Source organism: Miscanthus floridulus, chromosome 4 (assembly GCF_019320115.1).
Source record: "Miscanthus floridulus cultivar M001 chromosome 4, ASM1932011v1, whole genome shotgun sequence".
NCBI classification, from domain to species: Eukaryota; Viridiplantae; Streptophyta; class Magnoliopsida; order Poales; family Poaceae; genus Miscanthus; species Miscanthus floridulus.
The window spans coordinates 8,649,329-8,664,866 of NC_089583.1; positions in this window are offsets into that span (position 1 = coordinate 8,649,329).

A 15,538-nucleotide genomic window follows, 5' to 3' on the forward strand; every position below is an offset into this window, starting at 1 on the left:
TGCACGATCCTGCTCACTGGTCCCGCTACACTAGGGTGCTCCAAGGTTCTAATGTGCCCATGGCTGAGGTGGTGGTGGAGAATGGGTACAGGATGCATGGTGTTCAGGACGGCCCGTCCAGTGATGGTGTTGGAGGCAATGAGAAAGAATTAGGGGTCGAATGGGAAGTAGCTCAGGGTAACGTGGATTTGGACGATCAGTTGATGCAGGAGCAGTTTCAATCAAGTCAAGTAGGCTGTATAAGCAATGACTTTGATGTGAACGAGTTCGAACTGGAAGAGGAGGAGCAGGAGGAGGAGGACATGATCGGTGATGTAGTTAGTAGTGATTCGGACGATTCAGATGATGACCAGAGAGATAGACATGCTATGCCCACACCGGTTGATGCCATGCAAGTACCTATTCATGGAATGCCATTACTAGTACCAACTGAGGTTTTGCATGCTATCTAGGCTCAGGGTAGACTAGTCACAGATTTGCCAGCAGATGATACCCCCTATGATTCATGGGACAGAATTAGCGAAGCGCAACAGTATGTTCCACCACCACCTTACACAACGACTGAGCTTGAGCAACTAAGGTCGATGAACGTACCTCTTAGGAGCGTTCCGAACTATAGGGATGTCAGCATGACGGATATAATAGTTTGTGACACCGGTCTCTAGATGTGTAGGAAATCATTGTATGACCATGAGAAAGAAACCCTTAGGAAGGGGATAATATTCAATACAATGTCAGAGATGAAGCTCTCCCTTCAGGACTATGCTGTGTATCACCATAGGCCGTACATCGTCACTCATTCGGACCAGGAGTTGAGGTACCACGTGATATGTAAAAATGGTTGTATGTGGAGGTTAAATGCACGAAAGAGACAGAGTGATGGCAAGTGGAGGATAAGTAAAGTTGTCGAACCCCACACTTGCCTAACAAATAGGGGGAAGGAAAATCATCATCAGCTCACTGCACATTACCTTGCCCGTCGTATATTGGGGCTCGTTGATGACAATAACGACATTTTGATGTCTTCTTTACAATAGTCCATATCTAGATTCATTAAGTATGATGTGAAGTATGAAAAGGCTTGGCGTGCTAAGCAAATTGCCCTGGCGATTCGATGGGGTAGTTGGGAGGAAGCGTACAACAGGGTGCCCTGCATCTTATGTGCAATGCATTACTACAACCCTTGCTTGAAATGGTTTGTGGACACCAGAGGGATGTATTTTCGGGACCCATAGAGGCATGTCCTCTATCGTGTGTTCTGGTCGTTCGCGCAAATGGAACATGCATTCCAGTTTTGTCGATTAGTCATACTTGTTGGTCGCACTTTCCTGATAGGAAAGTACAAGGCACCTTGATGATGGCTGTTGCTGTTGATCCTGAGGATCAGATAGTACCCATGGCTTTTGCTTTGGCAGAGGGAGAGAACAATGAATCGTGGTCATGGTTCATGCGGCTTCTACGTGTACAAGTGCTTGGCCCATCTCGCACTATATATTTGATCTCGGATCGTCACCCAGGGCTTCTTAATGCTGTAGCTGAGCATATAGATCGGTTCCCGCCTCTAGTGCATAGATGGTGCATGAGACACTTTGCCGCTAATTTCTAGAGGCGTTAGAGGAACCAGGAGGTATGTGACAAGGTAAAGGCTCTATGTTGTGTACGTACAGAGCACTAGTTTAAGGAGACAAAGAGAGAACTAGAGAAGATGCTAAATGAAGCGAGAAAGGCCTGGTTAGAGGCACAGATGGAACATAAGGCTCAGTGGGCGTTAGCATATGATGAGGGGGTTTCAGGTATGGCATCATGACCACTAACTCCTCGGAGTCCTTCAACCATGTATTCACTGGAGTTCGATCGTTGCCTGTGTCTAGAATTGTTGAGTTCTCCTTTTATAAGTGCAACGAATATTTCGTGAAGAGGTGGGAGCTTGCGCAGAGGAATATAGCTGAGCAGGGGCATTTTGGAAAGGCTGGAGCTGAACATTTGAAGGAGGCCAAGGAATTGGCCAAACAGCCCACCACCGATCCGTATGGACCCTACAGCCATATCTATAGTGTACGGGGCAAGGGTGGCACAAACCTGGGCAGCGAACGTTATGGTGGACGAAACTACTGAGTTGATCTTGAAAAGGTAGAGTGCAGTTACAGCATCCCTCAGATCATGCATGCCCCTTGCTCTGATATGATCACGGCCTGTAGGGTTCACGGTACAACTATGAGGATTTGCCATATATGTCACCCTTGTATCTCCGTTCGAACACCGTTAGTATTTGGGAGATGAGCTTCGAGCCATACCTTAACCCAACACAGTGGCCACCTTATAATGGTTATGACTACATGCCGCATCTAGATCTAATGAAGGTAGGGAAGGGTAGTGTAACACCCCGATGTTATGCCAGCATTTAGGCACTGCAAATCATACATATCATGCATCATATAGCATCCTAATCATACATGCCTAATCATGTAAATAACAATTGAAACACTGCTTCGAAACATATGAAATATGTTCGTGAAACGTCAATGTTGCATACACCTGTTTAAGAGTTATTCTGCCCTGATTATGTTTGCTAGACTAGTAAAACATGTTTGGCTATCATGGTAAATCATCTAGAAATGTTTAGCACAATTTTTGGAGCAAGGTTTGTATTTGAATTATTGCCAAATTTTGCTTTTAAAAATAATTCTCCAAAATTAGGGTTTTGAGTTAAAATTGACTTTAATTTTAGAATTTAAAATCTATCAAGAATTTGGCTTTGGTCATAAAAGCAAAGTTGTAGAGAATTACATTCTAATCAATTTTTATTTTTGGTACATTTTCAAAAGATGTCATTTTCTTGCTCAAAATGATATTTGAAAGCTGGCATTTAAAAATTTCTTGAAATTTTAAATTGAAAAAGGGCTTTTCTCACTTCGCGGGCCGCCGCCTCGTTTCTGGCCCACGACCGAAGCCGACCCGGCCTGCAGTCGTGAGTCTCCCATGCTAGCACCGCGCGCCTCGCCAGCCCAGCCCAACCCAACGCCGTGCCTGGCATGCCTCCGCGCTCACCCGCCCGCTGACGCACCGCGCCGCGTCCCGACCATGGCAGGGAAAGCCCGCCGCGTGGCGGCCATGCGCCGTCGACACCGCCGCGCATCGCAGCCGGCCTGCACCCATGCCCATGCGCCCGCCTACATCTGCCGACCATGATGCGCTCCTCTCCACTCCATCCCGCGCGCTCTCTCGCTCTCCCATGCTCGCCTCTCCTCGCCACGGCCACCGAGCGCCACCGCCACCCGCCGGTCAAATTCGCCGCCTCTCCTCCACCTTGGCCAGCAATCGTGCGCCAGTAGCTCCGCCTCGCTCTCCGGCACGTGGTGCTCATGCTTGTGCCGACTATTGAGCCCAGGTAGCGCCTTTCTAGCGCCTCACCACCATCGGCCATGGCGCCGCCGTGCTCGGCCGCCGTGGAAGGCACCCTTCCTCCCTTTCTCCTCCATGCCTAGCTACCTGCCCGCATTCGCCAGCTTCGCGTGAACCACATGCGCCCGCTAGCTTGCCCTAGCATGGCCGGCAATGGCCGCCGGCCCCGTTGGCCGAGCCGCGCCGCCGCGACGTCACGGCGCCGGCATGGCTTCGCCTCGGCCGAGCTTGGCCAAAGAGGCCATGGGCCGAAGCCCCAGCCGGGCCACCTCCCCTTCCCTTCGCTCGGGCTGCGCAGGCCAAGTGTGGCAGTGGGCCGCCTGATTCCCGCGGGCCAGCCCAGTAGCAATAGGAGGATTCGTTTTCAATTTTTCTTTATTATTTGAAAATAGAAATGGTTTGGAAAATGTTTGGATACTCAAATTTGCTCCAAATCTGTTGAAATAAATTTTGCTAGGTTCCTTATCATTAGACCTACTTGGGAAAATTATTGCATGTCATTTTTTAGATACTTTTCTGTAGAACTTTATTTAATTATGGATATTGCTGATAACATGAAAAATATGTAGAAAAACTTATAGGCTTCAGAAAAATATGATTCCAAGTTTGTTGATCTTCTTATGTAATGTACTTCCTAGGAAAAATATGTGTCATGCATGTGCTGTAGAAAAATTTTGAGGTGTAGTTCAAGTGCCTTTAATGGCTGATTTTTGTTATTTTAGCTAGAGAGAAAACTTTGTATAAAACCTATATGTGATGATTTTTGTACAGTGATTGTATGCTATGAAGATCATAGGAAAAATGCTAACTCTATTGTTTGACACTTTTCACAGTACAAAGTATTTTCATGTTCATAATCATGCCATAGCTTGTTATTTTTGTGTAGGCTAATCCACTTATTCAAATACCATGAAAATCTGATAGTAGACTATTTAGGGTAGTACTGTGTTGTAGTAATTTTCTAAGATTTTTCTAAGCAATAAAAATAGATGTTGCTATTCAAACCTATTATTAATTAGGGTTTAATTAAGTGTTGCTTTTTGTGTGATTAAGAAATTAGTAAATCTTTGGTGTATCTTTGAAGCATTTAATAAGATGTGTTGACTTAACATATTAGTAGTAGAAGAGAATGCAGTAGATGACATGTGCTTGTAGTATATGTTCTTGGATGATGTTGACTACCTTGCATTCAAATATATATTCATTGTATTCATCTCATTCGATGCACCAATTGCATACGCGCTTACACACATTGCATCATATAAGATCGCAAACTGAGAACCCAGTCGTCATACCCGAGGAGCCTGAGGAGCAGTTTGAGGTGCAGCCGCAGGAAGTGCCTGAAGCCGACGAGGAGGACGTTGAGGAACTTCCGGAGTGCCCCGATCACCGCCCGAGCTCCTTCGAGAGAGGCAAGCCCCGGAGCATTTTCTCTCGGTTTGCAATTATTGATTAACTGCTTTACTTTAATTGATGCATTACGTTTAGGAGTTGTTTGCAACCGTTGCTGCATTATACCTTGTCTACCTTTGTTATACTATATCCTTGTTACCCTGGTATCCGCAGTCGAGTCAATGCTTAGCTGGCTTAGACCGGTAGAAGTCGAGTGATTTCCTATCACCTATGAGCTATAGGTGGTTACCTGGATCTGCTTGGATGACTATGAAGTCATGGTATAACTAAGGGTTAAATGAAGTTGAGACCGGACGGAGACTTGCAGAGTTTTGGACTATAGTGCTTTCCGTCTGTGTCGATTAAGGACCGACCGTTGTTGGGCCTCGAGTCATGTTGAATGCATGCCTTACATTTAGCTGGCATGATAAAGTACCTTCCGACCGCAAAGCTGGGAGATTATTCGGGCCGAGTAGATTGCCCGCAGCGCACTGTGCCAGAGCAGGTGTGGTAGGACACGGGGACGAGATGATAAGACCAAAGTGCAGTCGGTCGGCCCCCGGGTACATGTGGTTCCTGGCAAACTCGAGATTCCTGGATAGTTGACTCGGTGATCAATATCTCACTTTAGCGGGTGAGTGAGGTTTGTGTAAGGAATAAATCACCAGCTGGTTAGGAATCGATTCGAATCGCCATAGCTCCTAGATAGTGGGCACTTGACTTGAGTTACTTCATCGTAGTAATGTTGATGGAACACTTGGACAGTTATAATGAATATGACATTATGGAAGTTGTTTAATGATCATTGGTTATCATTATCTGCTTAATCACATGTTTGCTCTAGTATAGGTGCAAATCTAGTCGATAGGTTAATAACAATTAACTTGACAATAATGCTTTTGAAAAGGGTCATGAAATGTTAAAAATGCTTCTTTTTGCAAATGAGTCAGCTATCCTACTATAAAGCCTTCATAATCCTTGGTGTCACTTATTTTCGGTTATGTCGGGTAAGTCTAGCTGAGTACCTTCTCATACCCAGGGTTTTATTTCCACTTGTTGCAGATGGGCAGATGTATTACGGCTACTGTATCAACTGCCTTTATCCTGCGATGGGTGATGCTTAGGACCATGGGTATGGTCATTCCTTACGTCTCGTCTGATGCTTTTGTTGGAGATGATCATTCGCTGGCACTGTATTTGAACTCCGTGTGAGAGTGTGTGTGGTTTGAACAAATGGCTTCCGCTACTTTTATTCAAACTTGTTTTGTAATAACTATGTTTAAACTCTGATGTATCTGAGATGCAAACTTTTATGTAATATGTGATGGTGACCACTAAACTTATTACAATCTTGGCTGGAATGGAAGTTGGTTTGAAATCCTTCGTGATTTCACGGACTACCGGGTTATATGGGCTTAAGTTTGTTGAATCATCTGCTCTGGCGGATGATTTTCTTATTTAATTTCGTATAATTGGTCGGTTCTGTTACAGCTGGTATCAGAGCATGGTTTAGCGTGTTACTGTTCACAAGTGTATTTAAAACAAAAAGGCATTTGGAAAACATGATTTTCAAACTATAAAGTGTGCCAGTGGTCATATCCTTTATGCCCAGTTAAGGACTTTAGGTGGCTTAATTAAGTACTGACTTAGGGTTCTTGCATCATATTTCTCTTTCGTCGCTCATACAGCGTGCTATTGTATGAGTGCCACTTGTTTAAGTGGTAATGTATGGATCAATTGCCTCTACGCCTCGGTAAGTGTGAGTTGTGAGAGCATGATCGGATACACCGCTGATCTAGGGTGAATGCTTATATGATGCTGGAGTAATTACATGTTCTACGCATGTTTTACAAAGGTGTCTCATGTATGGGTCTTCCATCTGTTGAGGCAATACCATCAATAGGACGATGGTTCGGGTAGTTACTATCATTGTACACGTATCTAGGGATTCGTGTAGAGCGTGTAGATCAAATTTACTGCTTTTATGCATTCATTGGGAATTGGGCTGAAATGAATCTTCTGCAGGTACATAACAATGCTATCGTGTAGAACGTATTAGCTACGTAATTGAGAGATCGTTTGTATGCCACCAAATTCGTCGTTAGAAATTATTTATTTCCTAAGTTTGTGAGAACATACGGCACGTACATACATCATATTACTTGTGCATTTCATTCATGTCATGCATTCCTCCCCTTATAAATTGATTATCTCCTTTTGATAAAAGTTGTATCACCTAAAATATGTTTTCCCCGAGGTAATGAAAGAACTTTTGCTATAGATGGCCCATACGAAGCAGACCGCCTGTAAGTCCACCAAAGGAAGAGCACCTCGATGTCCATTGGCCCTGAGGGAGCACCACACCATGGACACCTTCTTGAGCGAGTTTGGCATGCCGACTTTGCTTTGGAGAGTGCTCCATGATGTGGGGTACCCAGAGGGTCAGGAGCTGGTGTACTCCTAGAATGAGAGCCAGTTAGCAGAGGATGGACTTGCAGTGGTAGAGATCATGGTCCCTGCTCTCGGTGATGCTCCAGATTGGGATGGTTGGCGTTTGGAGTTTGAGGGTCGCACTCCCGCAGAGGGTGCAGAGGGAGCAGCCTTCCGTGTCATCAGGGATATTATGAGCAGGTTTCCCACTGAGCTTGCAGCAGCTCTAGCTGGCACTTTTTCTAGGGATGATCCTCGTGATACCATTTGGGTTCAGCCTCAGGGAAGCGCCTTGGTTAGAGGTCTAGCTAAGGGACAGGCTAGCGACAACCAGGCAATGAGTGCTATGTTCGCTGCCATCAGAGCGTATGAGGGTCTCAAGAGTACTTACTGGACTTTGACTGGCTTGCGTGGTCAGGATAAGCTCAAGGGGAGAAAGCAGAAGAAGAGATAGGCACGTGCTATAGCTAGCTTGCAGGAGCAGTTGGCTGATATGAACTTACAGCGAGACCAGGAGATTGAGAGAGGTGATAGAGCTATGCAGCGGGTGCATACGTTGACTCAAGCCAACAACAATGCAGACCGCATAATTGGACAGTTGGTTCAGGAAAGGAATGAAGCCTGGGACGAGAGGGACCTTCTGCTGCAGAGGGTCGATGAGCTAGAGGAATACAACAGCAACCTGCACGAGGAGTTTCACGCGCTCTACAATGGGGTTGGCCCATATGCTCCACCAGACGCCGCTGGCATGGACATCGACGATGACAACGAGGACGAGCCTGTAGTTTCACCTGGGGGCGATGGTGACGTCTCTGATCTCGATGATGACCCCAAGGAGTAGGCTAATTGCTTTGTGCTAGTATCTAGGTCCTGTTGCGATGACCTTTCTTTTGTTGGCATGTAACCTATTGTATGTTGCTTCGAACGTATGAGACTTGGCATGTGGTTGGAACTTGATTACGAATGCGATATTTGAACGCATAAAAGTCCAGTGTATGTATGCTGGCAATTTGATTGTATGGACGCGATGTTTGCCGTTGAAGTAATTTGATTAAGTGCTGTTGTTTTAATTGGGATGCGATTGTTGTGCCTCTATTTTATTGTATGAATTTATTCTCTCTAGTAAATTCAGTACGGCATAATTTTTCCTTCACTCGCAATTATTACAGCTTCACTCAATCATTACTTGTTGCTGAAATATACAGATGACAAACACTCGCCGAACCACGTATGAGGCCACTGAGACTGGTGCTAACGGTGCAGGGACTGGTGGTGGTGGTGGAAACCATGGCAACAACAATGAACCTCCCCATAAACCGCATTTGCCACCTCCTCCCCCATTTACCCCCGAAATGTTCCTCGCACAGTTGCTCGGGAGCCAGCGCAACGCGGAACAATCCCAGAAGAACATGGAGGATTTTCTACATACCATCACCAACAATGTTCAACGCGGTAACAATTAAGGTGGTGGCATGGGAGTGAACCAATATAGCAGCTTCAAAGATTTTATGGACACCAGGCCGCCATTATTCAAGGAAGCAACAGAGCCACTCGATGCTGAGGAATGGATCAACACTATAGAAGATAAATTCCGTGTGTTGAGGATGACTGAGGTGTTGAAAATGGAGTATGCTGCACTTCAGTTGCAAGGACCAGCAGGAATGTGGTGGAAGCACCATCGCACCACCTTCCCTCCAAATGCTCAGATTTCATGGAGAGAGTTTGCTGAGGCCTTCCGTGGAGTCTATATTCCACCCGGGCTGACCGAGATGAAGTTAGGAGAATTCTTGGCGTTAAATCAGGGCACCAAGACCGTGACGCAATATCTGCATGCCTTCAACAACTTGTGTCGCTATGCTCCCAACATGGTTGACACAGATGCTAAGAGGATAGCCAGTTTCAAGAGGGGACTCAATCCGAAAATGATGAAGCATGTTGGTACCAACAACCGCGTCAGATTCAATGACTTCATCAGCGATTGTCTGAAGCAGGAGAAGAATAACAACGCTAGCACCGTAGCCAAGACACGCAAGAGAGCCCTTGAAGGTGGTCCATCCCAAGCTAGAGCACCTATGGGAGGTCGTCCTCCATATCTCCCATCGGCACCTGGCGTTAGGTTCAGGCCACCTCAGCAAAGAAGTTAGAATTTTCATGGACCCCAGAAGCCTTACAAGATGGTAGTATAGCCCAACAAAGCAGCCGCAACTGCGGTACAAGGCAGTTCCAAGGGAGCTGTGGGATCTACTGGGACAGTGAGGGGACCCTACTATAACTGTGATCAACCCGGCCATTTCTCGAGGTTTTGTCCTTATCCGCCCAAGAAGAAGCAGTAGACATATAATGCTAGGGTGCATAGTACGACTGTAGATGAAATTCCTGAGGGAGAGCCCGTCACTACTGGTAAGTTTCCTGTCAATGAAAACCCTGCAGTTGTTCTATTTGATTCTGTATCATCGCATTCTTTTATGAGTCAAGCATTTGCACAGAAACATGAACAACTATGCATAGAATTGGGTTATGGTTACCGTATAAGTTCAGCAGGGGCTGATGTTTTGACCAACCGGATGGTTCGAGGGGCAACCCTTGAATTAGGTAGCAGGAAGTTCCGAGTGAACTTGATAGTTATGCCTGGACTAGTTTTGGATGTCATTATAGGGATGAATTGGATGAAGGATTGGGGAGCAGTCATAGATACTGGAAGTCGAATACTTACCCTTAAGGATCCCCTGGGTGAGGGCACTTTCCAAGTACCATTGCCTCAAAGAACAGACCTTATAAGTGTTATATGTGCTACGGCAGTCATTCCTATTCATCAGATTCCGGTAGTGTGTGAGTTTCCGGATGTATTCCCGGATGAGCTACCTAGTCTTCCGCCGGATAGGGAGATTGAGTTTGGAATTGAATTAATCCCCGGAACAGCTCTGATTTCAAGGAGACCCTATCGGATGTCTCCAGATGAGTTAGCTGAGCTGAAGAAGCAATTAGAAGATTTATCAAAAAAGGGGTTTATTCGGCCAAGCAAGTCTGAATGGGGATGTCTTGCCTTGTTTGTGAAGAAGAAGAAAGAGGGCACGTTGAGAATGTGCATAGATTACAGGCCACTCAACGCTGTAACCATAAAGAATAAGTATCCCTTGCCTCATATTGATGTTCTGTTTGACCAGTTGGCCAAGGCCAAGGTGTTCTCAAAAATAGATTTGAGATCCGGTTATCATCAGATCAAGATTAGGCCTAGGATATACCGAAAACTGCATTTTTCACCAGATACGGGTTGTATGAGTATCTTGTCATGTCCTTTGGCTTGACAAATGCTCCTGCATACTTTATGTTTTTGATGAATACAGTTTTCATGCCAGAATTGGATAAGTTTGTGGTGGTGTTCATCGATGACATTTTGGTGTACTCCGAGAACAAGAAGGATCATGAAGAGCATCTGAGAATTGTCTTGACCAGACTTAGGGATCATCGACTGTATGCTAAGTTTAGCAAATGCGAATTCTAGTTGAAGAAAGTTCCTTTCCTTGGTCACATTCTATCAGAAAAAGGAGTTTCAGTCGATCCAAGTAAGGTGCAAGAAGTTATGAATTGGAAAGCACCGACCATAGTTCCTGAGATTAGAAGTTTCTTAGGACTAGCCGGTTATTACAGTCGCTTTATACCAGACTTTTCAAAGATTGCCAAACCGATGACAAGTCTGCTACAGAAGGATCACAAGTTTGTATGGACAGAGGAGTGTGAAGCAGCTTTCCACACTTTGCGGAAACTGTTGACCACTGCTCCTGTTCTAGCACAACCAGATATCAAGAAACCATTTGATGTGTTTTGCGATGCATCAAAAACTGGATTGGGCTATGTTCTTATGCAAGAAAGGAGAGTCATTGCTTATGCATCACGTCAATTGAGGAAGCACGAGGTCAACTATCCAACACATGATCTTGAACTTGCTGTGGTTGTGCACGCCCTAAAAATTTGGAGACATTATCTACTTGGTAATGTGTGCAACATTTTCACAGATCACAAGAGTCTTAAGTACATCTTTACCCAACCAGAGCTAAACATGAGACAGCACAGATGGTTGGAATTGATCAAGGATTACAACTTGAATGTGCAATATCATCCTGGAAAAGCCAATGTAGTGGCAGATGCTTTGAGCAGAAAGTCACATTACTTGAATGTGCAGCCATTACTTGAAGATGGGTTCGATCTAATGCATCTTGCTGTGTTACATAGTATTCAGATTAGTTGCTCTTTGGAGAGTAAGATAATAGAAGGCCAGAAAACCGACAAGGGAATATTCCACATCAAAGAGAAAATAAAAGAAAAGTCGTCTTAGCACTTTAAAGTGGATGAACAGGGCATGTTGTGGTTTGACGACCGTCTTGTGGTTCCCAAGGATCGAGAGCTTAGGAATAAACTCATGGATGAAGCTCACCTTTCTAAGCTATCTATCCATCCCAGAAGTAGTAAGATGTATCAAGAACTAAGATCTCGTTATTGGTGGACCAAAATAAAGAAAGAAATTACAACATATGTTGTCAGATGTGACATATGTTGTAGAGTGAAAGCTATTCATATGAAACCTGCCAGTATGTTGCAACCCTTGTCAGTCCCTAGTTGGAAGTGGGACGATATAAGTATGGATTTTATCTCGGGTTTGCCCACTACTCAAAAAGGACATGATTCGATTTGGGTAATTATGGACCGTCTTACCAAGACCGCTCATTTCTTGCCTGTCAAAATAGAATATCGACCACCTCAATATGCCGAGAAGTATATCGCAGAAATTATGAGGTTGCATGGTATACCAAAGACCATAGTATTTGATAGAGGCTCATAGTTCATGGCTCACTTTTGGGAACATTTACACAAAGGCTTAGGAACTAGTTTGATTCGTAGTACCGCTTATCATCCTTAGACAGATGGTCAGACTGAATGAGTGAATGCTATTTTGGAGGATATGTTAAGAGCCTACGTATTGTCTTCTAAAGGATCATGGGAGTCATGGTTACCATTAGCTGAGTTTTCTTATAATAATAGTTATCAAGAAAGCATCAAGATGGCTCCCTTCGAAGCTTTATATGGCAGAAAATGTAGAACACCATTGAATTAGGTCGAGCCTAGAGATAGAAGGTATTATGGCATTGACTTTATAGAAGAAGCCAAGAAGAAAGTTCATATTATTTAGCAGAATATGAAAGCGGCCCAATCACGATAGAAAAGTTATGCAGACAGAAGGAGACCTCTTGTGTTTGAAGTTGGTGACTATGTTTATCTGAAAGTCACACCAATGAAGAAGAAAAGGTTTGGAGTCCGAAGAAAGCTTGCCGCTAGATTCGTAGGACCATACAAGATCCTAGAACGAAGAGGTCCGATAGCCTACAAGTTAGAGTTACCTGAGACAATGAGTACCGTTTTCCCAGTTTCCATGTATCACATCTCAAGAAATGTTTGCGTGTTCTGGAGGAAAGAATAGAACCTCGAGGTATCCAACTCAAATCAGATTTGGTGTACCGTGAACAACCCGTCCGGGTGTTAGACACTAAAGAACGTGCTACTTGGAATAGTGTGGTGAAAACATACAAGATATAGTGGGATCATCATGATGAGGGAGATACAACTTGGGAAATGGGAGAATATCTACAAAAAGCTTATGAAGATTTTTATAACAAATGGTTCGTAACCCAAATCTCGGGACGAGATTTTTATAAGGGGGGAGGGCTGTAACACCCCGGTGTTATGCCAGCATTTAGGCACTGCAAATCATACATATCATGCATCATAAAGCATCCTAACCATACATGCCTAATCATGTAAATAACAACTGAAACATTGCTTCAAAACATATGAAACATGTTCGTGAAACGTCAATGTTGCATACACCTGTTTAAGAGTTATTTTGCCCTGATTATGTTTGCTAGACTAGTAAAACATGTTTGGCCATCATGGTAAATCATCTAGAAATGTTTAGCACAATTTTTGGAGCAAGGTTTGTATTTGAATTATTGCCAAATTTTGCTTTTAAAAATAATTCTCCAAAATTAGGGTTTTGAGTTAAAATTGACTTTAATTTTAGAATTCAAAATCTATCAAGAATTTGGCTTTGGTCATAAAAGCAAAGTTGTAGAGAATTACATTCTAATCAATTTTTATTTTTGGTACATTTTCAAAGATGTCATTTTCTTGCTCAAAATGATATTTGGAAGCTGGCATTTAAAAATTTCTTGAAACTATAAATTGAAAAAGGGCTTTTCTCACTTCGCGGGCCGCCGCCTCGTTCCGGCCCACGGCCGAAGCCGGCCTGGCCTGCAGCCGCGAGTCTCTCATGCCAGCGCCGCGCGCCTCGCCGCCTAGCCTAGCCAAGCGCCGCGCTTGGCCTGCCATCCGCGCTCTCGCCCGCCGCTAGCGCCGCGCCGTCCCACCATGGCAGACACCCGCCGCGTGGCGGCCATGCGCCGTCGACGCGCCGCATCGCAGCCGGCCTGCCCCGCGCACGCGCCCCTACTTCTGCCGACGTGCGCTCCTCTCCACTCCATCCGCGCTCCTCTCTCTCGCTCTCCCGAGCTCGCCTCTCCCTCGCCGCGCCACCGAGCGCCACCGCCACCCGGCAAATTCGCCGCCTCTCCTCCACCTCGGCCAGCAATCGTGCACCAGCAGCTCCGCCTCGCTCTCCGGCATGTGGTGCTCACTTGTGCCGACTGTTGAGCCAGGTAGCGCCTTCTAGCGCCTCGCCACCGTCGGCCATGGCGCCACCGTGCTCGGCCGCCGTGGAAGGCACCCTTCCTCCCTTTCTCCTCCCTGCCTAGCTACCTGCCTGCATTCGCTAGCTTCGCGAACCGCATGCGCCCTAGCTTGCCCTGGCACGGCCGGCAATGGCCGCCGGCCCGTTGGCCGAGCCGCGCCGCCGCGACTCACGCGCCGGCTGGCCTTCGCCTCGGCCGAGCTGGCCAGAGGCCATGGGCCGAGCCCCGCGGCCGCCTCCCCTTCCCTTCGCTCGGGCCACGCAGGCCAAGTGTGGCAGTGGGCCGGCTGATTCCGCGGGCCGGCCCAGTAGCAATAGGGATTCGTTTTCAATTTTTCTTTATTATTTGAAAATAGAAATGGTTTGGAAAATGTTTGGATACTCAAATTTGCTCCAAATCTGTTGAAATAAATTTTGCTAGGTTCCTTATCATAGATCTACTTGGGAAAATTATTGCATGTCATTTTTGAGATACTTTTCTGTAGAATTTATTTAATCATGGATATTGCTGATAACTTGAAAAATATGTAGAAAAACTATAGGCTTCAGAAAAATATGATTCCAAGTTTGTTGATCTTATGTAATGTACTTCCTAGGAAAAATATGTGTCATGCATGTGCTGTGAAAAATTTTGAGGTGTAGTTCAAGCTTGAGAGCAAACTTTGTATAAAACCTGCATGTGATAATTTTTGTACAGTGATTGTATGCTATGAAGATCATAGGAAAAATGCTAACTCTGTTGTTTGACATTTTCACAGTACAAAGTATTTCATGTTCATAATCATGCCATAGCTTGTTATTTTTGTGTAGGCTAATCCACTTTCAAATACCATGAAAATCTGATAGTAGACTATTAGGGTAGTACTGTGCTGTAGTAATTTTCTAAGATTTTTCTAAGCAATAAAAATAGATGTTGCTATTCAAACCTATTATTAATTAGGGTTTAATTAAGTGTTGCTTTTGTGTGATTAAGAAATTAGTAAGCTTTGGTGTATCTTTGAAGCATTTAATAAGATGTGTTGATTAACATATTAGTAGTAGAAGAGAATGCAGTAGATGACATGTGCTTGTAGTATATGTTCTTGGATGATGTTGACTACCTTGCATTCAAATATATATTCATTGTATTCATCTCATTCGATGCACCATTGCATACGCGCTTACGCACATTGCATATAGGATCGCAAACCGAGAACCCAGTCGTCATACCCAAGCCCGAGGAGCAGTCGAGGTGCAGCCGCAGGAAGTGCCCGAAGCCGACGAGGAGGACATTGAGGAACTTCCAGAGTGCCCCGATCACCGCCCGAGCTCCTTCGAGAGAGGCAAGCCCCGGAGCATTTTCTCCCGGTTTGCAATTATTAATTAATGCTTTACTTTAATTGATGCATTACGTTCAGGAGTTGTTTGCAACCATTGCTGCATTATACCTTGTCTACCTTTGTTATACTATATCCTTGTTACCCTAGTATCCGCAGTCGAGTCAATGCTTAGCTGGGCTTAGACCGTAGAAGTCGGTGATTTCCTGTCACCTGCGAGCTATAGGTGGTTACCTGGATCTGCTTAGATGACTATACA